Source organism: Pelodiscus sinensis, chromosome 7, assembly GCF_049634645.1.
Source record: "Pelodiscus sinensis isolate JC-2024 chromosome 7, ASM4963464v1, whole genome shotgun sequence".
In the NCBI taxonomy this organism is placed as follows: Eukaryota; Metazoa; Chordata; order Testudines; family Trionychidae; genus Pelodiscus; species Pelodiscus sinensis.
This window is the reverse complement of record NC_134717.1, coordinates 52262284-52281698: the sequence shown is the minus strand read 5'-3', so window position 1 is coordinate 52281698 and position 19415 is coordinate 52262284. Positions and strand designations below refer to the sequence as shown.

Here is a 19415-nt window from a genome sequence, read left to right as displayed (position 1 = left end):
GTGCTTATGAGGCTACTTAAGTGGGCTGGGAGTGTCCCATACTTAGCTTTTGATGCCAATGAGGTAAGAAACACTGGTTTTATAATGGCCCATCCAGTTAGTGTCTTCATTAAGCCCAAGGGAAACATTGTCAAATTTGCATTTGAAGGTCAATTTTTCACAAGACAGCTACAGAGAGTGAGATTCACTTGTAGAAGAACAGCTACTTTTCAATCCATTAATGAGTGCCCAGGTAGGTTAAAATGTTCCCCTATAGGTTTGTGTGTGCATTATTATTTCTGACTTGAGTCCATTTATCCTTTGTCAGAGACTGTCCAGTTTGTCCAATATACAAGGCAGAGAGGCAATGCTGGCACTTGATATTAGAGGATGTACAGTTGGATGAGCCTCTGATGTGGCTTGCGTGGGTAGGTCCTGTGATGGTGTTGCTTGTAGAGATGTGTGGACAGAGTTGGCAATGGGCCTGGGCAGTCGTTAATGGATTTTAAAGTAACCATTCTTCTACAAAGGAATTTCACAAGCCTCTCCCTTCTTTTCCTGGTATAATTCTGATAGTCCCCCTTTTTCTCCACTCAAGCGCATTTGAAGAAGTGGGTTATGCCCACAAAAGCTCATGACACTACACATATTTGTTAGTCTCTAAAGTGCCTCAAGAATACTCATTCTTTGTAATCTACAATTTATCTTGATACCCTCTATGAAACCACAAGTGTTGGAAAAACTGCATCTTGTTTTTATTTTAAATCTGGACTGAAAAGTTTACCACACCTACTGATCTTATTGACCATATTTGAATTTTATATACCATGCTTGCCTTTCATGTTTTCCACCTATTAATCAATGTTCTATGGAGAAGTTTCCACCTGTCTATTTTCCACTAGAAGTTGTAAAAGGACAAGGGATGTATTGCTAAAAAGGCCTGGCCATTTAAGCAACATTTATATATGTCATGAGTATTTGTTCATTTGGAGGGATGTCTCCACTTGGACTTGAGCTACAAAACTTTTGTTGTTCACAGGTGCTTAACTTTCCCCCCTTCCCTGAACAACAAAGTTTTGCCATGGCATGTGAAAGCATGAAAACAGATTTGTCCTGCCAACAAAGCGAACCCCCTCCGAGGGGGTGGAAGTATTTTATCAGCAAAAGTGGGAACAAACTACATTGACACAAGCTGACTTAACAAGGCTGTGTCAACACAGTCTTATCGCTAAAATCTGTTAGTGGAAGACGTTTGCTTAGCACAGACATGTTAATTAGTGCTCTTTGAATCACTATATAAACACCTTTTCCTTTTCCCTTTTTAATCACTACAATGCAAGCACTGCTGAAGCCTTTGTGGAACTAATGGTTTAAGTTGTAATTCAAACACAAAATTAAAGAACTCCAGGAGGAACAAACTATCATAAATGGATGTTGTAACAAACAGTTTCATGAGAAATGTACTCAGAAAATGTTCCTAACCCAAACTGCTGCAAATCTTTCAACCATGCTCTCCTAAACTTTTTATATTAGCAGCTATCTGTTTCATTTGCCAAAGCAAAATCATTTTCATTGCTAGTACAGCTGAGGCATTTAAGTGACTAATTTCAGAATTGGAGCCACAAACCACAAATTCCTCCTTTTCTCTTATCAAGATCCATGAAAATCACATTTATTTAAACCATTTAGTGTTTCAAACTAGCTGAAATAAGCGAACATCAAATCAGAGCCAGACTTTGATGGAAACATTCCAGATGGATCTTCTTAAATGCAAATGTATGAGCCTGTATTGTGCCATATACTTCAGGATTCAGTTATTCTACTTCAGTGCATTTATGCATCATAGGGCTGATTCAAAGATGATGGAAATTTTTACTGATTGGATTAGGCAGCGTAATTGCATCTGCTTCTTATTTTGTCAGTCTCCCTGCACCCAAATAAATAAATTTTAAAATAAGCAAGCATCTATAGTTTCACAAAAGTTAAAACTAAATATAACTAATATTTTCTTTGCAGCATTTTTCAAAACATCTTCACATGAATTACCAAATTTGACCTAACTCCTTGTCTTTTTGTATGGGGCAATACGTCTGTCTTATTTCAAATGTCCGTTGAACTTACATTTTTTATAAACATCAAAGTTCAAGTAACTTGAAGAAATAATTATCTAATGCAAGTTTCAATTTACTAATAAAAATAGTTTGATTAATGCCTGAAAACTGAAATTTTCATATTTCTCCTTTGATCTTATAGTTCCGACCACTTGGCTTCTACTGACTGTGGCGAAGTTCTGGCCATGCCCCATGGATCTCGCACTACTAGCAGATAATATTAGCCTCAGAGATTCACTGTAGTCCTATACCCACACCCTGGCTACGTACAGACTGGCATGATTTTCTGCAAATGCTTTTAACGGAAAACTTTTCCATTAAAAGCATTTGCGGAAAAGAGCGTCTAGATTGGCACGGATGCTTTTCCTCAAAAGCATTTTTTGCAGAAAAGCGTGCGTGCCAATCTAGACGTGCTTTTCCGCAAAAAAGCCCCGATCACCATTTTTGCAATCGGGTCTTTTTTGCGCAAAACAAATCTGAGCTGTCTACACTGGCCGTTTTGCACAAAAGCTTTGTGCAAAAGGACTTTTGCCCGAACGGGAGCAGCATAGTATTTCCACAAGAAGCACTGATTTCTTACATGAGATCGTCAGTGTTCTTTGCAGAAATTCAAGCGGCCAGTGTAGACAGCTGGCAACTTTTTCCGCAAAAGCATGTGCTTTTGCGGAAAAACTTGCCAGTCTAGACACAGCCCCTTTCTCTTTACAGGAGGCAGGGTCCACAGCTTAGTAAGCCGTACTCATCACAGATTAGTCCAGCCAGGGTGAACTCGTAGCTCTTGCCTTCCAAAAGTTCAGCTCACGAAGCTGTTCCTGTGCTCCCCAAATGGCCCCTGCCAGCTCCCCCTCCTCCCCTGGCTTCCCTAGATGGCAACCATCTTAAAGGGGCAGCCTCCTTTTTGTTTGTTTGTGCTCAACAATTCTGTCCTAGGGGGCTTTTTTTTTTGTTTGTTTGTTTGTCAATTCGCATTTTTTCCACCGCTGTTTTGGCTGTCTTTGATAAATGGGCTGGCCACCCCTGGAATAGTCCATGGTTTTGGGGGTAAAAACCCTCTGATAGTCCTGGTTTCCCTTCATAGGATACGATCTGGGTTGGCATGGGAGATGGTTTTGGGGGATCTCAGGCCCACCCATTACTCTGGGTTCTGACCTAGGACCCCTAATGTAGCAGCAATAGTCAAGGTTGTTTTTCCTTCCAACTTGGCAACTTTTTTCCTAGGCCACTTCCCCAAACAGCCCCTCAGAAATATCTCCCTCTGATACCTGTTAACCAGCTCTTAGCTCGCACACAGCTTCTTCTTGTTGTTCCTACCTTTTCTCCTTCCAGGTCCATCACTCTTTGTCTTCCCCTTCTCTTTACCTAGCGGAGGCCTTTTAAAGCAACTCCACTGGCTGTAACTGGCTGCAGGTGTTGAGTGACTTGCCTGAGGGAGCAATCTAGTTAATTAGCCCCAGGTGTTTTCGTGCCTTGTTTTATTGCAGCAGGCTCTAGTAGTTTACTCTGGAAAAAGAAAATCACTTTTCCAGTGCCCTGAATACCTGCCTTCCACCAGACTGTGGCAGGCTGCTGGCTTAGGTCTGTCACATGACATATTCATAAGACTTTCATTACTGGAGACTATGTTGCCTCAAATTTCCTTAGCTTTAACCAATGACTGCATCTGCAAGGTCAATGAAGCCAAGATATGTTTCACTGGTTTAATCAAGTTTCTCAGAAATAATCATTGAGCAAATTAAGGCATGTCTTTACTGTGTGGTGGATCAACAGTCAGTGATTCATCTAGTAGGGATTCATTTATTGTGTCTAGTATAGATACAATAAATTGACTGGAGTGCTTTCCCATCCACTCTGGTACACCACCAAAATGAGAAGAGTAGGCAGAGTGAACAGGAGAGCATCAGACGTCAAGTTACCACTGTGATGATATCGTGGTAAGCAGATCTAAGTAAGTCTACTTTAGCTACATGAATAATGTAGCTGAAACTATGTAACTTAGGTCGACGGCCTGACACAGTATAAACAAGGCCTGAGTCCATTTCCAACTTAGCCTGTTGCTTGTTAGAAGGTGAAACTGGAAGATGCAGACATCAAGAACTTGTATAAAGGTAACCTGAGGTAGCAGCATTGTGTTGATTGTTTCATGATGAACTTACATAATAATTTACATATCAAAAGTTTCGCCTGCTGTTATAAGTAGCATTTAAGATCACTAGAAATTAAAGATTAGAGAAAATATCCATACTTTGTGTTTTTCAGTGTTATTTCCCACATTTGACAGTTTTAGAGATACACAGTAAGGGTAGCATAAAGTTAAACATTTTAAACTAATTTGTCAAAATCACCACAGGATTTGAAAAATGTGCTTTCAACTAGAAAATATACTGTAACAATTACAACACGTGCATTTATACATATATATGTGCTAAATTCTCTGATGGTGTCAATGGGTATATCTCCATGAAGTCAACTGAACTGGAAATACATGCCCCAAATTACATGGACCATAACATTTTCTGTGGGCATGATCAAAATTAATTTACTATTACTGGTATGGGATCAGCATCTATACAGCTAGCACAGTATTTCTGATCTCACAGTGAGCTAAGATCACAGGCTGTAAATCAATGTAAATTTTGGTTTACACTGAATAGCAAATTTATGTTAAGAAAAATGAAAATGCTAATCCGAATGCTCACTCTGAATGTTTTCCTCAAGCACTAGGGCATGAGTAACTATGGTAAATTTGAATGTTTTATTAGATTGGGGTGTTTAGAATTTACTTCCTCAAGCAGTGACTGAAATTGACGGTGATTAAGAGCTTGGGCAGGAATCCAATTGACAATGTGAATGACCAGTCCCATTACATTTCCAGGTTCGGTTCCACAAGATTGTGCACCAAGTACCTCCTGATGCACAATGCAATGAAAGTTCAAAAGTGTGTGGTTCAGCTGTTCTGACAAGAGTGAGGAATCCCCTGTATTTGCCTACCATGCTAGGTGCACCGGCTGTCTCTGAGCCCCATGCTTCTACCAGCAGAGCACCAGGCCTAACTGTCAGTGGAGCTGAGCATTCACTGACATCAGCTGTAGCTGCAAGTGCTTAGGTTGCAGCGAGGCAGTGGGGTTAAACTAGGCCCTAGGTTTCTTAAGTATGGAACCCAGAAAATGAGGAACATGAAGTTAGTGGCAACTTCTGGGAAGTTTGATGTCACTGAGTGAGCAGAAGCTGGACCAAGCTTCCATGTTTTCACATAGGTTTTTGGTATGTGATGGAAACTTAATCTAAGTGTATTTCTGCTCTGAAAAGCAACTGGGAAAAGGTCAAGGGGTTTCACATGCTCCTATTCTCTCAGGTCAAATCTCTACGTTCTAGTAAAAAAAAAATGGTTCTCCAAACTGCCAACCCCATGACCGAACACTGAAATCAGAATCAAGTTGAGTTCTCCTAGCTCATACCAACCCCCACCACCAAAGATTCTACTTATGAAACCAAAGCCCTGATCCCACAAGCTGCTGTACACAGCCCTGTGCCCCCACATGAAACATCACTGACTGTAGTATAGGTCACCCATGTAAATCAGACTGCAGGATCAAAACTTCAGCAATGGTATGGTTGATGTACAAGCCAGAATGTCCCCCAAGGCTGTGTTGGATTTCCCATTCTTACAAGAGTCACTCCAGTAGAACTGGATTCTGCTCTATAGTCAGCTGATCTGACTGACTACACTGCATCTCAGTCTACATGGAAGGTGTTTTGATGCTCTCAAACATGGTGGATGTGCTAGGGCAGGGTATTCTACTCCAGTATGCCCAGGGCAGCCAATTCAGTGCATGCCTTAGTGCTCTCCATTAGCCAAGTCTGCATGAAACCCTGAAGGAGGAATAAGCTGCTCCCAACCAGCAGAACCCTGGAGGAACACTGCAGAAGAAAAACTGTCTGCCCTACACCACCAGTGACTCTTTCCTGGGCTGCAGTAGTCAGGCTTCCATGTAGAGACACAGTTGGCAGGTGCATTAGCAAGAATAGTTTAGGACAAAAGCTGAACTGCCACATCTATTCTGGGTTCAGTATGGAACATTCCTTTTGCGGCTAACTTGGATCTGTCAAGCAGTAATTGCAGTGTGACTTTTCATTTTAACAGCTCCAATTGTAGCTTTCTTCTGTCTCACCAGCGTGACAAAGCCTTGCTCCATGCAGATTAAACTTTTAAACACTACAAGTTCCATAAAATCAATCTCTTCTCCTCATCAGTGGATTCATTTCTCTCACATTTCTCCCTCGTTCCCATCCACAACGTTTCCAACCACAGCTGGGAACAGCAAAAGAGGACCCGCTCTGAAGCCCATCAGCAATATCACAGATCTTAAAAACATCTACTGCTAAACAATGCAATATTTCAAACTCTGCTCCCAACTCCTGGGGGTCAGCATACTGTACCCCTGCCCACTTACTAGTGATAATGATAGTTGTGTCATCATAGTACTGAGAAGGGAGTAAGCATTCGTTTGCTTCAGTGCTATGTCAGAAATATTGGAGAGATGTAGACCTTGCTGTCAGAAATCACCAAGAGCAAATATACGTACTTGGTCACATCAGGGATAGAGATGGAAATTACCTTGAGAATTTAGCATAGAAGAAACAGTAGTGAGTCAGCACAGTGGGGGACTACAACAAGGAGATGGATAGATGGTGTGCAACACATCACTGGAGGGCAGCTTCAGGGTTCTCAAAGAGAGCAGTGACTTAAGGCGGCTTCCAAAACTCCTGTTACGACTTCACAATATTCAGCCCTGAATAAATGGACATTACTTGCTTGTTTTTACCATAGCATCAGGCATGACAGCCTCACAACCAAAACCCTTCCGTATAGGAAGGGCTGTGGGGGTAGGTGCTAATTCTGAGCATGGCACATTTTGTATCACACAAAACAAGTGTACAACTCTTGGCCAAACCTCCTCCTCGCCCATGTGAAGAATCGCAGGAACATGCCTACAACACATGGGATTAATTCTTCCCTATGCACTGTCACAGGCTGACAGACCACACAGCACTTGGAGACCTCAAGAGGAATCACGTTTGACTCAGCCAGGCAGTATAGCCTAGTACATCTGCACCCCAGTTTTGAAGAGGGTACAACATACTCTCCATTCTTTGCTGAGACAGCTCTGCCTGCTACCATGAAGGGGAGAGAAGCAGAAATATATGGCCCTTCATCACTTAAAATGTATTAAAAATCCATCTCAATTTCATCACATACACATTGGGTATATATAACATAACATACACATCCCATATGTTTCTCCGACATCTGACTTTGATCTCACATTGTGCACAAATGAGGGAAATATACATGCTAGTAGGCAGTTTGGTGCAGAATTACCCCACGTGCAAAAGTCAGTGGGTGCGCCAATTTTGAAGTTTATAGGTGAAATCGCTGCACTTTTGGCAGAAAGTTCAACCCAAGATATGTTTATTTAAAGGCCTCCTTTGTTCTAATGTTCATTTACTATAAAACATTTAAGAACATATGCTTGTTATCAGGCTGGTTTGCTCTTGTAATTGTCTATAATATGTTTAGTCTTGAAATCCCCATTTCAAAATCCCCACTGAGCTCATCAATATCACTTCCATGACTGTTGTGGTCAACTCATTGCAAAAAAAAAAAAAAAAAAACCTTTTTGAAATAGTTCTTTTTTTATTTCTTTAACAAAAAACATGTTTCCTAGGACTGAAAGGATCTTTTTGTGTTGTTCCAAGGTCTTTTAGATTTGGGCCTTTTCCTAAGGAGCCTGAAACATACTGGTGCCTTAATACATAATTTGAAAAGATTTAATACAATTTAAAAATGCTTAATTAGTACCCAGATCAAAAGGATGATATCAGTTGTAGTTTTGCCAGTGACTTTGTGGGACCAGCATTTTGTCTTTAGTTTTCATTTTACACACTAATTCTCATCATATTTATTTCACAGACAAAAATTAGTTGGAAGCAACTTTCTGAGTCATAGAATCAAAAAACATTCTTCTATGCTTTAAAGTGTAATTTACATTACATGACTTTTCATTTTTGGCAAGCAGTTGATGTTAATGTTTATAGCTCAGCAGGTTGTGATGTGCATAAACATAGACAGTATGGAATGGGATAAAAGCACTGACTAATTTTGGGTTGATTATTATCTGGTTGTTTTACTATTTATTTGATTTTTTTAATGTCTGGCAAAGTCATGATTGCCCAACATCAAAAAAAATTTTTTGAACATATTAATTACAAATCAAAACAAATACATTAATTTTCACTTACGATCAAACAAAACATGAAATAAAAAAAGGCAAAGTAATGATCTGTACCATTAAAAGCCCCCCAAACATCTTTCTGGAGAATCAAATCAATATCAAAGAAGTTCTAATATCATAATGGTAGAAGTGACAGTTCATTAAAAAATAACCAAGACAATATGTTTATACTGTAGATAAATTAAATAGAGATACATTGCATCTGTGGCTGAAAGGCCGATGACTTTCCCTGCTGTTGAGCTGAGATAATTAGATTCCAAGTAGATGTTCACTTAATCTTAAATCAGAGTCATAGAACATAGAACCATAGGGTAAGAAGGCACTGCAAGGGTCATCTAGTCTGACTGCCAGCCAAGATGTAGGATCTTCATGTTTATGTTTCTTCAGAAATTTCATGTTTCTGTGTTTAGAACTTATTTCTCTCCCAAAGGCAAGTGCTGGAGCAGTCAAAAATCTGGAAATCTGCTGCCTCAGCAATAGGAATAAAAGCTCATCTACAAAAGGATATCATTGTACATTCTCTTAATTGTGAATGCATTTCTTGGGGCAAGTTTTTTTTTTTTAAAAAAAAGCCTGAACCAGCCTCTGATTATGCAATAACAGACATTTAGGAGAACTTATATCGTTTAAGTGTCCAGCTACCCAGTTTGTGATGGCAATGAGGTCTGAAATAATTACACTACATTTAAAAGAATCATTATTTTGAACCCAACACTAGCTACAGCTCCAACGTGTTAAAAATGTGGCCTGTAATGTAACTTCCTAAAAACTAGCCATTTTACTTTTAATGAAAAGAGCAAAGAAGCAGTATCATATGCATTTTTGTGGCAGTTTAAAATGGCTTACAATCATTTTATCTAGTAAAGCTATGTATTTTAAAACATGGTCATACTCAAATGTAAAAATCTTTCACTTCCCACCCGCATACATGGATATACTTGACACCTATTCCTATATTGCCATATTAAGGGTTGATAGTCCAGTGGCCAGCTACTCAGAGCCCCCAAAAATTCTTTGGTTTATGGAATATATTTGAGCTTTATTTCTCTAATAAAGTTTCATGGAAATATTTTCTTTAACAAAGATTCCATAAAATTGCAGAAAATAGTGAGAATCCTGAATGATTTTCTGACAAATGACCATGCTCTTTTGCCTATGAAGACCCACTTGGAGAGACGTGGCAGTTGGCATTATCTCTCAAGCCAATGGCCATAAATCCATGTCTCCAAACAAGAATGTTATCGCTTTGTGAAAGGCTACTTTCTCTTGGAAGCTCCTCTGAGCTTTCCTATGTTGAGCATATTCAAAGGCTGCAGTTGGGGACCCAAGCTGACAGTCTAGACCAGGAGTGGGCAAATACCAGCCCATGGGCCAGATTCAGTTCCCCAGGGTTAGCCCCTGGCGGGCAGCTACTGTTACATTTACCTGAGCCTCTGCAGGTACAAGTGACTGCAGCTTCAGATAGAGGCAGCAAGCGGGGGGAGAAGAGGAGGTACTTCAAAGCAGCAGCGCTGCTTGAAGCCTGGGGCCAGACCGCGGGCTCCACACGGTGCTGCCGCTTTGAAACTCCACAGGGAGCCCAGCATCAGGCAACACGTGGCATTTCAAAGCAGCAGTGCCGCATGGAGCCTAGGATCAGCTGGGGACTCCCCCTCTGATCCCAGGCTCCATGCAGCGCTGCCACTTTGAAACACCGCAGGGACCCCAGTGTCAGGCTACATGCAGCGTTTCAAAGCAGCAGCACTGCATGGAGCCCAGGATCAGCTCCATGCAGCACTTTCACCTTTGAAGTGTAGCAACAGACCTAGACACTTCAAAAGTGGAATCGCCCTATTGACTAATTGAATAGTCGATGCAAAATGCAGTTTACAGTCAATAAGTCACTATTTAACATCCTTACTACGAAGAATGTCTTGCCATGATTATCTCTACAGATTTATGGTCTGGTTGCACTATTAGAGTGTGTCTACACTGCACACTTACTTTGAAATAAGCTATAAAAAATCGTTATTCTGAAATAGTTTATTTTGAAATAACACGTCTACACTTCAGGGATGCCTCAGAATTAGTCTGAGGCAGGCTTCCCTAATTTAGATGTGCTATCTCACTTTAGAGCCCCAGGAGGCACTGGGGAGGACTAACTTTAAAAGGCCCTGGTGAGGGGCTATTTCAAAGTAGCAGCAGTGGAGCATCTATACACACCTTATTTCAAAATAGCTATTTCAGAATAGGTGTTATTCCTCATAGAATACAGATTTCAAAATAAGCCGTCCTTTATTTCAAAATTATTTCAAAATAATGGATTGGCAGTGTAGATGCTAGCATAATTATTTCAAAATAATGCTAGTTATCTCAAAATAATCGTGCCATGTAGACGCACCCTTACTGAGTGGCTATAAGTGTAGTAATAGAACCAAAAGCTCTTTTCTATTTATGTGTGTACCTGTTTAGTCCCTCTGCTGTGAGCAGATGTCCAATGTTTGTCACCTCTCACTGTCTGAGCTGCATTTTGTCTGGGGTGAGTTTCATTTTTAATTCCTCATATGATGAATCGGCCGACCACCTAACAGCCACTCTCACTGCTGAGCTACGTCTAGACTGCAAGCCTCTTTCGAAAGATACTTTCGAAAAAGTCTCTTTCGAAAAAGAGCGTCTAGACTACAACCAGTACTTTCGCAAAAGCAAGCCACTTTTTCAAAAGAGAGAACCCAAGCTCTCTTTCCAAAAAGCACAGTACTTTAAAAAAAAAGGCATTATTCCTCGTAAAACGAGGTTTTCCACCTTCGAAAAAACTGCCGCATTCTTTTGATTTACTTTCAAAAGAACGTGGCAGCAGTCTAGATGCAGGGGAAGTTTTTTTTTAAAAAAGGCCACTTTTTTCGGAAAAAAAAAACCTGTAGTCTAGACACACCCCTGGTGATTTCAAGTGCTTTAAACTATCCTCTCCCAAGTTAGGGATTTGGAGTCCACGAAATTCCATGAAGCAGCCAAGGCTGTTACACTGGGATCTGTCTCCTTCCCTTCAGATTGGTTTCTAATGAAACACCTGTGGTACTCCACCATTTAATTCTGCTTTGGGAAACAAGAGGTCCCCATGGCTACTAGGACTGCTGTGAGGCTGGAGCTATGGTGAAGTTTCACAATGCTGCAGATTTCTCTGCCATGTTCCTCAAGAGGATAAAACAGCAGTTTGACTCTTCTGTTGCTGCTGTCCTCCTGCATGGACTGGTCTGTGTACTGCTCAAAGTCCTCTTTCCACTGGGTCCATGACTGCATTAGGTTTGTGCCTGCAAAATCCAGGGCTCTTGGGAGTTTCAGATGACATTCCATGGTTCAGGCTGTAAGCTGCAGCTCTGCAGAAAGCTCCCAGCTCAGCTGCTAGGAGCTTCCTTAGCAAAATGAGAAGCTGAACACTGGTTAAGCTGAATTAGTGCAATTTTTATTATACCTTGTTTCCTGGCATTCCATAAATAGAGAATATAGGGCCTTCAACTCCCCTTCCACTGAGCCTAATACAAGAAGGACGCTTCCCCTAATGTGCCTAAATAATTCTGCAGGCTGCTCACACAAAGCAAAGCTGTCCATGGATATTCCACCCCTCTGCAGCCTCCTTTGGGGAGTGGTAACAGCATGTAAAATATTTAATTAGAAAATGATCAGAGCACCTCCTCTGATATGCCAAATGGTACAGGCAGTCCCTGGGTTACGTACAAGATAGGGACTGTAGGTTTGTTCTTAAGTTGAATCTGTATGTAAGTCGGAACTGGCATCCAGATTCAGCCGCTGCTGAAACTGATCAGTTTCAACAGCGGCTGAATCTGGACGCCAGTTCTGACTTACATACAGATTCAACTTAAGAACCCCAGGCATCCCCAAGTCAGCTGCTGCTGAAACTGATCAGCGGCTGATTCCAGGAAGCCCAGGGCAGGGGCTTCCTGTAGTCAGCCACTGGTCAGTTTCAGCAGCGGCTGACTTGGGGACGCCTGGGGCAGAGCAGCTGGGGTGCTGCTGGGTTGGTCCAGTAGCACCGCCGCTCCTCGGCGCTACTGGACCAACCCAGCAGCACCCAAGCTGCTCTGTCCCAGGCGTCCTGATTCAGCCGCTGCTGAATCTGACCAGCAGTGGCTGAATCAGGACGCCTGGGGCAGAACAGCTGGGGTGCTGCCCGGTTGATCCAGTAGCGCCCACAGCGGCGCTACGGGACCAACTGGCAGCGCCCCAGCTGCCATACCACAGGTGTCCGGAGCAAAGCCATGGAGCACGGGGGCAGCGGGACAGCCCAGACGCGCCGTGGCTGTCCTGCTGCCCTCGGGCTCCGAGGCTTTGCTCTGCTTTGCCCCCCCCCCTCTGCAGACCAGGGGGAGGGGGGGGCAAAGCAGAGCCAAGCCGCGGAGCGCGCGATCAGCTGACAGCCCAGACGCGTCTGGGCTGTCAGCTGGCCGGGCGCTCCGCGGCTTGGCTCTGCTTGGCTCTGCTTTGACCCCCCCGTCCCCCCCCGTCCCCCTGGTCTGCAGACCAGGGGGAGGGGGGGGGAGGCAAGGCAGAGCCAAGCCGCGGAGCTCCCGGCCAGCTCACAGCCCAGACGCGTCCGGGCTGTCAGCTGATCGCACGCTCCGCGGCTTGGCTCTGCTTTGCCCCCCCCCCCGTCCTCCTGGTCTGCAGACTAGGGGGAGGGGGGGGGCAAAGCAGAGCCAAGCCTCGGAGCGCGTGGGCAGCGGACAGCCCTGTCCGCTGCCCACGTGTTCCGCCGCTTTGCTTCCTCTCCCTGGTCTGCTGGAGACCAGGGAGAGGAACGCCCCGTTCGTAACTGCGGATCCGACATAAGTCGGATCCGCGTAACTCGGGGACTGCCTGTATTTGGCTTGATATCAACAATGCATTGTTGGTTTTAATAGTAGGATCAAAGATAAAAGGATTTCAGACCATCACACTTATCCTACTGAATGTCTTACCTTCCCCCCTGGACAATAAGATCGGCAGGGCTAACTTCTTCAGACAGTGCTAGGTTCCTGCCTTTGATATGGTTCACCTCTAGACCCCTCTCTTGAGTGAGCTCTTTTGTTCTGTTTTTTGAGACTTCAACCCTTCTGAGAAAACATACTGCATGGGATGAGAAATCTTTCCAGTTCAACCACTGTCCCATAAGAAACTTCAAGTGTTTACTGAGGGGTAGGTTATCTTGAGCCATTTCATGCCCATTCCTACTTGTTTTTCCTTATGGACCTCTATTAAATTAAATAACATTTGTATACACTAAATGCCCCAGTTTTCATAACGTAGCAGTATTCATAAATTATCACAGAGCAGCTTCAATTCCCTCATATCTGGAAGCTGCAAAATTAAGTTAGAAATGCCACTGATTTTCTGCAAGCTTTCTAGTATTTACTGCTTCAAGTCAGGATGACATATCATGAAACAGGCGGCCCCTGACTTGTGACACAGTTGGTTCCCGGGGAAGCATTGCAAGTCAGGGGCAACGTAATTCGAACCCTCAGTTATGATAGGCGCCATGCGCTGTCATAAATGTGGGCCAAGAATGTAAGTCGGGGGTTTTCGGCCCCTTCCACACTTACAAAAATGGTTATAAGTGAGGGGGTTTGCAACTCGGGCAGTCAGAAGTCAGGGGGGTTCCTGTAATCTTTCTTGCAGTGTTTTGCCACTCCTGCTCCCACCTGGACACCAGAAGTACAGTGATGCACAAAGATGAAAAAGAAAGGGAAAGTTGCTTGTCCTTTTTTAATGGCTAACATTTAAGGTTTGAATTTGGAGCCAGGGCCATCCCGAGGGAAGTGCAGGGCCTGGAGCAACATTTCCCTCATTCCCACCACTACTGCAGGCGCCATCCCTATTCCAAAGAGCAGCCTTCCATAGACTCCCCGCCAGTAAATCACAGCATGATAGTCACTTAAATAAAAGAAATAATCTGTGCATTCCTATACTGGAAAGATTATTGACCATCAAAAATGGACCTAGAAAATTACTAAAGCAATGGTTGACATTGGCTTTTGCAAAATATGATCACAAACTGGAGAACTTGGAGAATGCTGATGTTGATAGTAAGTAGGTTAAACTAATATAACAACATGTTGTTGTGATATGTGAATAAAAAACATTGTATATTGTACACTTTTGTCCCTTCGAACCATCTTTAGAGTATGTAAGAATGTGTCCTTAAAAAAGTTTGTATGACTGAAATTTTTTTCTATGTTGTCCATAAAAATCAGCAATATTTTCAGCAGTTGGTATTCCTGCTCCAGATTTCAACTGACAAATTACCCCAATTATCCCAAATGGTCTCATTTTTGCTATAAATAAACTCTGGGATCAAGTCTATCCTTCTATACATCTGTGCATCTGCCATTTAATTTAATGGAATTTGGGCTTGTGCAAATTCTCCCTCTAGTGGCTAGTCCACAGAGAAGCTAAAAGTCTACTACTGCTGCCAGCTAATGGAGTTATCTCTGTGCTCAAGTGGCAGAGACCTCTGATTTGCTGCTACAGATCTCCACCATCTAATACATTTTAAAATATCAAACTGGACAAAAATATTGGTTTATACATGGATAATGAAAGGTTCAAACTCTGCTATTGATCTGTGTACAGGCTACACTTGCAAATTAGGGGGCACATCCAGGCACTCAGAACCTTAGTTTTCATTTGAATTGAAAGAAGTCTCAAAATACCAGCTTTAGAAATTATTCATGCGAAAAATTGTTCTGTGATATATTTTTATATGCAAAGTCTGACTAGTATTAACAAAAATAGCTGCTTTCATTTTTCTTTACTTCTAAGGATTACTTGGTTTTGAGACAAGAGAACACTACTGGCATAAAAGTATGTTAACAGCAAAGACAATATATAAGCAGCACTATTGAATCCAAAACAAAAAGCTCTGTTTTGCTATTACAAGGCAGAGGACGGGAAGACAATTAAATGCCTGGCTCCAGGCCAGGCGGGCAGCAGTTTTAGCCTCCTCAAGTTTTTACCTTTGTTTTCTTTAAAGTCTGTGAAATAGAAATAAAGTCCTCACACATAACCAAGAGGCTCTAAATATAGCTAATTTGTAATTTTGCAGCTTGATTTGGCATTGTGGCCCATGAAGACATAGGGCTAGATCAGCCCTTTGCTTCTGTTGAAAGTAAAAATTGAGATCCAGTGACTCTCTTCAGAGGCATGAGAGTAGAGAACTATAACTCTAGAATTCTCCTCACTTCCCTAGGAAATAGCTTAAACCCATGTGCAGGATTCAATGAGGATTTGCATCAGTGTTTACTTTGGAAATGGGAGGGGGTAGATCAAGAGCTAATCACTCTGTACTGAAGCAAAATGCAGGACAATGTAGCACTTGAAAGACTAACAAGATGGTTTATTAAATGATGAGCTTTCGTGGGCCAGACCCACTTCCTCAGATCAAAAAGTGGAAGTGGGTCTGGCCCACGAAAGCTCATCATCTAATAAACCATCTTAGTCTTTAAAGTGCTACATTGTCCTGCATTTTGCTTCAGCTACCCCAGACTAACACGGCTACATTTCTATCACTCTGTACTGTGATTCCTGACTGATCTATTCAAAGGAATATCTTATCAGCAGTTAACATTGCCTGAAGTGCCATTAATTCCTGCTGGGCTTCTCCCTGTCTGCTACTGTGCTGCCATAGAAATCTCTCACTCAAGAGCAGTACTGAGTGTCAAGGACTCATGCAACAAGTGGAGGAGGGAGCAGAAGAGCAGTCTACAAGGGCCAGCAGTACTAAAGGATTCCCTTTATTGAAGATTCCCAGAATTTCCCTGTCCTGTTACCCCATCATCACCAAATAAACACATAAATAAGGAAAACAATAAAAAAATCCCACACAGTGCCTAATTACCTAGAAATTCTACGGGGCCAGTCTCAACACAGTTCCTGCCCCCTCTGCTTTGCCCCAACCCCCGTGACTTCTGAATGGAAAGGAACAAAATTTAGCCTTTAAAATTCACATGAGATGAGGGAACAAAGAATGTGTAGCACTGGTTGGAGGAGCAGAGAAAAAGTGAGTGGAGAAGTAGAAACAGGAGAAAGACTTAATAGAAATGAAAGAGGAAAAACAAAAGGGGGAAATGGGAGTGTAAAGAGAATGAAAGTACAAGAAAAGAGGTCAGGGTTTAGAAAGAGAAAAAACAAAAAAGGGGAAATATTGAAAGAAAGGAAGAAAGAAGAAAGTAAGTCTAAAAGACAAAAAAGAAGGATGGCAGTTTGGGAAGATGGGGTGGAATTGTTCTAAGTTTTAATATAGATCACAAATATAAGTTACAAAATGTTGCTTTAATGATGATTTAATTTTCATCAAAAATTGCTAACAAAAGAAATTAGAAAATATAAATAAGTAACTGCTCATAGTGTTATATTTATATTGAAATCTAGTCTACAACAAAACTGAATTACTGATGTTTCATTCACTACCTTTGCCAATTTTTACAGTTTTTTTAAAGGGCCACAGAAACAGCAGGAAATGACTGACCTGACTACAGAGGAGAAATAAAACATGATGTCAAATATACAAGGTAAAATGGGGGAAAAGGAGGATTTGTTTCATAAACATTTCATTTACATTAATTTTAGTTGTTTATAAAAAAAATTGGTTAAAACAAACAATTGATGATAGAAGAGCAATTTTTTAAGTGAGTGTCCCTTTAAAATTAAGCATGGATAAACTCAGGCTTTTTTTAAAAATCAAATCTTAACATAGAATTTTCTGACCTAAATAAAAAGTTTATTTTGCTATTTAAAAAAAATAATTTCTTCATTTCAACACCCTAGTTCTCCTGGGACTTGATCCAGACAAAACGGAAAGCCTGCCACTGATCCCAAAGAGACCAGAAACTGAGAGCAAGGAGGTGTATAAGTATGTCAGTAGTCCTATTAAAGTCAATGAGACTACTCACATGCTCAAAATTAGACAGGTGCATGAGAGACTAGCAAAACTGGGGCCTAAATGTAGACTACTGTAGCTGAATTTAAAAAGCCACTAAATGATCTTCATAGCAAAGCACAGATAAACTCTATGAATAAAAAGTAATACAACACCAACATTGCTAACGTTTTTTCTTTTGTTCTGTTTTGAATCCCCATCTGTTCTGCTGATGTGCCAACATAAAATCTGTTTTTCACAATGGCAATTTGTTGGTGAGGATGTCTGTTCTCCAGAGTTCACAAACGGCTGACAAAGAAAAAGTCATCGACAGCATGGCCAGCAAATATCTTGAACATCAAAACTGAAGCCAAGAAAGATACTGCTCCCTGCTGGCTGATTTAGATAAAAATTTTATCTGCATTCCACCGTGAACCTTTTTTATCTGTGTTTCTCTAATAGCATTAGAAGATACCTTTCCACCATAAACCCATAATATTGAACAACCCATTTCTACTTTTAAATATTAAAGTATCCAAATACTGACAGAAATTTTAAAGCTGAGTAAGTAAAATAACCAATGATTATATCCAGCAACAAAGAAAAATCAACAGACGAAAATGACAAAAGGTCTCTGAGATTATTCTTGTTCTTCGCATTTAAATATATGAAGAGAAAATGGAGACTAACATCAGGATATTCCTTAATCTGGAGACATTTATAAATTGTGTTAATAATTAGGGATAATTAGTTTAAAATAATAATATTTCTGAAACTTAAGGAAAAGCTGGAAATAAAGTTTATTTGTATTTCAATCAGGACTAAAAATAGAAAAAAAGAAATATAGCCACTACAAAAAAGGCTGTACTCTATGTATTTTAATGTGACTGGTGAGAACTAGAGAGTACTTGAAATATTGCAAGTCACAGCACTACTGAGATTTTTAAATTGATTTTCAAATCAACATAGTTTTATATAAAATTAACATAAATTTTGGATGAGTATTTAAACTTTTGGTTGCTTATCCAAACTAGACTACCAAAGTTTTTGACATTTTGGATATCTAGTTTAGAAATCACCTCTGGAAGTCTAGGCTGGTATTTCATTTTTGACAGTTTATTTAAATGTAAGGTAGTGAGATTATTTGTTTATTTATTTTTAATCTTTTGCGATGTTAACCCTGAGAACTTTTATTTACTCTTGGGGATAGGCCCTAACCAAAATCTTGGGTCCCAATATATCCAAACATTGAGTAAATTTGCATTTGGCCCTTATTTCTATATGGTCTGTACCATAACGGTCTGTACCAAACTCACCCTTTGGAGTAAACCCAAACTTTAAGAAAGTTCCAGTTTGAATCCAAACTCTGATTATTATATTAACATTATAGTCACATGGACATTATAGTCACATTCACTGCCTTTTGCTTGCTTAAATACATACCTGTGCTGGGAAAAAGTGTATGAAATGTACATTTTTCACAAAGCAGTCACTCTATACCCAGCCTTGCAGTCCCTGTACTCAAAGAAAACATTCACAGCACTTTCAAAAGACAAGCCTGGGAATTTAAATTTGTAATTTTGCTAGACACTAAAAATGATGGACTGAATACAGACATTGGATTTATGATTTACAATCTATAACCCATTAACAAAGCCTCAGCATTCTGCCCCAGCTGCCTTTCTCCCAGTTGTAGGGAATAATAGGGCAGTTCAACATGAATACTCCCTTGAAATATGCATTAACTATTTATGCTGAATAATCTATGCCACTTTGTATTTAGAAGTGACACTCTGTTTATGTTTCCTAGACCTCAAGAAGGGCTCTGTGGAAACTCGAAAGCTTGTCTCTTTCATCAACAAAAGTTGGAATAACAAAAGATATTCCCTCACCTTCTTTCTCTCTCTAATATCCTGAAACAGATGCAACTACAACACTGCATGAAACTTATCAATTTAAACTGGCGTTACAACAAGGGTAGGCCTGAAATTGAGATTCTGCTCCTCTCTCTGATTTATGGGGAGATGGGAGTTTGCCTTTTTGCTTTGTAAGATGATAGTACATATTTCTCTTTCAATGTGTTATAGGCACAGAGGCTGCCAGATACATAGCAGTGCAGCGGGGCTTTCAATCTGCTAAGTAGAA

At 41.0% G+C, this 19415-nt stretch overlaps 1 long non-coding RNA gene across 3 annotated transcripts in view; it reads left to right on the top strand.

The window, feature by feature from the left end:
- Nucleotides 1–19415, top strand: part of LOC112544429 (uncharacterized) — a 72187-nt gene that overhangs the window by 49375 nt on the left and 3397 nt on the right. Inside the window, exons 2-3 of one of the 3 annotated variants that reach the window (XR_012905246.1) lie at nt 16841–16923; nt 19081–19247. This is a non-coding gene — a long non-coding RNA (uncharacterized LOC112544429). Of the gene's footprint in view, nt 1–16840; nt 16924–17179; nt 19248–19415 lie in introns of all 3 variants that reach the window. The other 2 variants (XR_012905248.1, XR_012905247.1) reach the window with 2 other exon arrangements.